We start from the raw sequence: 6,069 nt of genomic DNA, 5'->3' as shown, positions 1-6,069 counted from the left end.
CCATCACAAATCTGACTTAGACAGCAAACAAAACCTTTAATGCAAGCAGACATGCTGACTGGTGGAAAAAAAAAAAAAAAAACAGCCCAAGAAGCACAAACAAAAGTTTCAGACTGAATATTTCTGAAATTTACACAACAGAAAACAACAGAATGAATACTTTATTTAAGAGGCAATCTAGCCTGAATGAAGACTGGTAAAATTACATCTGTTCTCTTTGAGTGTTTCTTTTACGCTCCCTGTTCCAGCTTCTCTATCTGACCATCGTGTGTTTCCAGGGAAAGCTTAGCAGCTAAACCAACAGGGCCTCCCGTGAGGGGGAGAGACAAAGACAGGCAGAGACACAGAGGAACTTACCTCATACTCTACTGAAAATACTACATCCTCTGCATCTGCAGTCGTGCATGCATTTATCCTATCGATTTTTAACGCACATTCAAGTGAGACCTTTGAACCCACTGTTTTTACCGTTTAGCCTCCTGTTGCTATCGTTTACCTACCTATTGACCGAGATTACCGCAACGATTGAAAATACGAGTGAGTGAGTTGTCGCTGCATGCATACAGGATGACAGCGAGAAGGCCGAAACCGTCCAACTGGGAATAAAATACAGATATTATACATCCAAAAATCTTTCCCGTATAGTGAAGTGTACCTCTACCATCTTACACAAACAATAAAAATGGCTATTTTGTCTTTAGGCCCGTCACAATGACAAATTCTGCTGGACGATAAATAGTCCCAGATCTTATTGCAATAAACAATAATATTGGTGTTTTGAGGCCATTTCCAAGCAATATAATAACACACCCTGCCTGGGCTGCACTGCGAAGGCTTTTCACACAAACCTGACCCCAGAGTCAGGAAGAGAATGAGCGAAAACAAAACGGCTTTTAAAATGCTCAGCTCCTGTTTCATGGAGTGGTTTTAAAAAGATGTGAAATGGTCAGAGCTGGTTGCCAGGGAGACATTAACGTCCATTAACTGCTCCAACATTCAGTAAATCAAAGGAATCGACTGTCTATGTTAATACAGTTACACACTGGAGCCACACAGAGAAAATATATTATTTACATGTTTAGTTTACATTTATTTGCACAATTTGCACAATCGTGTTTTTTTGTGTTAAAGCTAGTGGGTACAGCATATTTCTAGTTTTTGTGTCATACCAATTTAAATTACTTCCATTTATGTGAGTATAAAAACTAATACATGCTTAAACTCATCAAAAAACACAATTATCTGTTTGAAAGTTCTGCTGATTAAAAGCAGCAGCAGCAGTTGAGCTTCAAGATGGCTTAAAAAAAATTCAAAACCCACAACAGTTTCCATAATTAGTTAGTTAGTTAGTTAGCTAGTTAATTTAACTGAAATGACCCTTTAAGCCAGAGCATCTCTCATTGTTGCTACAAAAACCTATGAATGGGACGCTGACCCCGCTGTCACCCTGTTTGCCCGGGTCTCACATCCTTCAGCGTTTATCCTTTGAGGGGCCATGTGAGGTCGAGTGACATGAGCCCTCGGAGTTGGAGAAACTCAGGAAAAGGCCTCGCTGTAAGCGCTGGTCACAATTGACTTCAGAATCGTCGCTAAATCAATAAAAAAAGAAAACAATAGGAGACGTGCATGCAGCCGTGTATGCTGGGAACGAGAGAGTGACGGAGCTAACGGTGGGCCAGCTCTGTTTGGACAGATGGTGTGATCTGGAGGCCTGCAGGGTCCCAATAACTCGGCCTTATCCCACATATACATGTCCTAATCCCTACTAACTCTGCTACAAGCAGCAGGCTTACACGTCTCACCTCACAAGAGCCCCCACCTCCCTCAGTCCCATTCCTCCCTCTCCTTCCTCAGCCTTCCTCACTCATCACACACACAGAAACACACACGCACAGGTGACACTGGAAAAGAAAACAGGGAGTCACACGACAGAAACTGATCACATTGGTGAAAATTGATACTCCAATCCAATTAATTAGTCATATCAGGTGAAACATGTAGGATCTGAGATGGTTTGAAATACATGTTATGCTGCCTTAATATATTTGTGTATATTCTTTATTAATACATTTTTGGCGAGGTTTTGAAAAATGTTGATGTTGATTGTCATTGTCCCCAAAAGTGAAATTTGGTGTGAACCGGTTATTTAACAGTGAGCCGCTGAGCAGTGAAGACGTCCACATCCCTCACGGATTTATTATGTTCGCTTGTTTATCACGTCTTAATGCTTCAGATAATCAAAACAAACAACCAAAAAAAGTCAATCACAGGCAACCTGAGGAAAAACAAAAGTCGTTTTTCAAATGATGGTGTAATTTATGAAGAGATAAATAGTTTTCTAAATCGGCCATTTTGTGAAAATAGTAATTGGCACCTTTAATTAATTGTCATTAAGTTGTTGTCGTTGGATCAACTTCCATATCGACTCAGATGAGCCTGAGGTTCATGTTTGTCTGGAAATTCATGATTCCATCCACTCTGTCAATTCGTACAACGTCTGATAGTAGGGTAGAGCACACCATCACACAACCACCACCATGTTTCCATATTGGTATGATTTTTTATTTTTCTTTAAAAAAAAAAAAAAAAAAACATTTTTCCAAAATGCGCAGCTTTTTCAAGAAATTCCACTTTATATTTTTTGGCGCTTTCAATCAATCAATCAATCAATCAATCAATCAATCAATCAATCAATCAATCAATCAATCAATCAATCAATCAATCAATCAATCAATCAATCAATCAATCAATCAATCAATCAATCAATCAATCAATCAAATTTTATTTGTATAGCACATTTCAGCAGCAAGACATTTCAAAGTGCTTTACATCATTACAAACACAGAATCACAATGCAATACAGAATCAATCATTAAGTCAAGTTCCATCAATAAATTTGTAATTGATTACATTTCAAATACAATTCTAAACAGGTGGGTTTTTAGTTGAGATTTAAAGGAAGTCAGTGTTTCAGCTGTTTTACAGTTTTCTGGAAGTTTGTTCCAAATTTGTGGTGCATAGATGCTGAAAACTGCTTCTCCTCGTTTGGTTCTGGTTCTGGGGATGCAGAGCAGAACCAGAACCAGAAGACCTGAGAGGTCTGGAAGGTTGGTACAATAAAAGCAGATCTTTAATGTATTGTGGTGCTGAGCCGTTCAGTGATTTATAAACTAACAACAGTATTTTAAAGTCTATTCTTTGAGCTACAGGGAGCCAGTGGAGGGACTTTAAATCTGGTGTTATGTGCTCTAACTTCCTGGTTTTAGTGAGAACGCCAGCAGCAGCATTCTGGATCAGCTGCAGCTGTTTAATTGATTTGTTGGACAGACCTGTGAAGACGCTGTTGCAATAATCAATACGACTGAAGATGAACGCATGGATGAGTTTCTCTAGATCTGGCTGAGACATTAGTCCTTTAATCCTGGAAATGTTCTTCAGGTGATAGAAGGCCGACTTTGTGTTCGTGTTTCCCATGATAGCTTTAAGATGCTATCATGGGAAACATTTATTTTGTCATGTGTCTTTTTTATTGCTGCATTACTGAGTAAAGAATAAATGTGAATACAATACGCTAAAGCTGAGACAAAATTACATTCTAGGCTTAAAGTCATAATATGTGTATATTCATATATATGTATGTATATAATTTTGTCTTAAGTTTTTTCCTTTCGCTAGCTTTCATTCCTAGATGAAGCCACTACACGAGTAACTGCCACTAACTCTTTATGTTTTCTTACAGTCAATCCAGCAAAGCTAACTAACTTTTGCTAGAGCCGATAAAACAAAATAGGTAATAAATAATGGATAAAATATGTGCCATTTCAAAATATCTGGGAAAAAACTTGAATCTCCTTCCAACGAGTTACAGGTTTTGCAACAAAATCTTAAATATTTAGGTTTTTAAAAGATCTAAGCAGGACTTCAAATGAAGAAAGGATCACCTTTATGATACTCTGAGTAATCAGTTTGTGATGAATTATTGAAATGTTGTCAGTTTTGTAAAGGAAATGGGAGTATATTTTCATCAGACCTTTATTTAGACCGCTATAACACCAGTACATTTTCATTTTGTTTAATTCACAGTAAGTCCACAACACAGCTAATAGGCTGAAGATTAGTGTGACATAATACAATTTATTTATTTATTTATTTACAGTAAATTACTTTGAAAATGACTCCTCTACTTTGCCCGCAGTATTTTTTTAGGATCCCTCCAGTAGCTCTGCTTCCCACTGTGTCATAACGTTTGTTTAATTAAATTTCTTTTCTTTGCATAAAACCGTGGGAATGTTATTCCACAGTATTCAAGCTGCGCTTTGTCCGCAGCTTGAAATATTGCAGTAATATCAGCAGGATGCCTCTCGGCTGTGCCTCAAATTCAGTGTAATCATAAGAAAAATGAAGTGAAACTAATGTTTTATTACAGCTTACCGAAATATTATGTAAATATACCCTTGGATGATCAATGTTTATCATTAAAACTCCCAAACTCTTAGCTTTTATAATCTCAGTGTTTTCTTTCTTTCTAATCCACCACTTTAACTCCCAAGCTTTAAATTGCCCATTCCTAAATCTGACTTTGAGCTTGTGTAGCTTTGCGATTAAACATGTTCATACTCTTAAGGTATTTACTGGACCTTTATTGATTTTCTTGCCTCGCCAGACCGTCTTACACCCCTGACGGCGTGTCGTTTGTGGATCTGCGTGTGCACGATGTTCCCGTGTTTACGCCTGCCTAGCTCCCACCCACACGTAGGGTCTCGTTGTGAGCGGATTTATCGGGGCTAGTCGCGAGATTAGAGCTGATTCTCCCTCAGAAAACCCAGTGTCAGATTAACAGAGAGCAGTTCGCATAAGCCGTCAGCGCTCCCGTTATTACCTCACCTCACCTCACGCATCGTACCGTACCGTACCGTACCGTATCGTATCGTATCGTCTCGTCTCCCGCCGTCCGACCCCTCCTCAGACCAGTGAGCGGTTTTATCGTGATTAATTATTTAATTTCCCTTTATGCGCGGCCGATTCTGCCGCGAGGAAACTTTGACATTTTAGTCTTTAATTGCGAGTCCTCCGACGTAATTTAAGCCAACAATTGTTGGAAACGCTGATGTTTGAGGTAAGGTAAGGAAAGGTAATTTTATTTCTATAGCACATTTTCAGCAACTAGGCAATTCAAAGTGCTTCACATGAATTAGAAGGAAATGCAAACAAAATAACAAACCAAAGGAAAGAGCAAAAGAAGAAAAAGTATAAAACTACATATTAATTCCTTTTGTTTAGGAATAAGTAGTCTGTTATTTATAAGCTAGTAAAGTGAGTTTCTCTGGATTCTAAGTTTGTTCTAATTCCTTTTCTGGGTTGCAAGATAATCATAAGCACTTCATAATTTATAATTTATAAGCTGGAAGGCGTTTCCATGGAAAAACAAATAGGAGTTTCTCTGCATAATAATATAAAAAGTATAATATTGGTCTAAATAGTGAGTACTCCACAATTTCTAAAAGTAATAAAATAAAGTATAAAACTAAAGATTGATGTAAAGTAATGAGTGCTGCCTATTCATGATGCTCGAAACCTTCAGCCTGGGGGGGGGGGACGTCGTTATTTGTTTTGTTTTTTTTATGATGATGATGATGAAAATTAGCGTGAGTTTTAATGTGGGATAAGGCCCTTTTAATTTTCTCTCCCTCTTCCAAGTGCATAGCAACCGTTCTAGCAGATGTGCTGCTGGGCCGGGCGCCTCTAGATCTGAGCAGACAGCTTAAAGTTTCCAAGGCTGCAACCTCACGTCAACAGTGGTCATATTAACAAACAAAAAGTATTAGACGACTTTAATCTTAATGGGGGCGAGGAGGGGAGAAAAACACAAAACAAAACAGATGAAATCTGGTTTGGCAGCAGACAGGGAGGCTGAGACTTGGTTGGGGAGGATGAGGAGGAGGAGGAGGAGGAGGAAGAGAGGGATGAACGGATTAAGGCGGTCGATACTTTGGCTGCTCTCCCAGACTGAGAGATGACACTAAATCTGTTAATTCATCCCCCTCCTCTTGCCCTCCTCCTCGCTCACTC

This window comes from Xiphophorus hellerii, chromosome 9, assembly GCF_003331165.1.
Source record: "Xiphophorus hellerii strain 12219 chromosome 9, Xiphophorus_hellerii-4.1, whole genome shotgun sequence".
NCBI classification, from domain to species: domain Eukaryota; kingdom Metazoa; phylum Chordata; class Actinopteri; order Cyprinodontiformes; family Poeciliidae; genus Xiphophorus; species Xiphophorus hellerii.
This window is presented reverse-complemented; position numbering follows the sequence as displayed.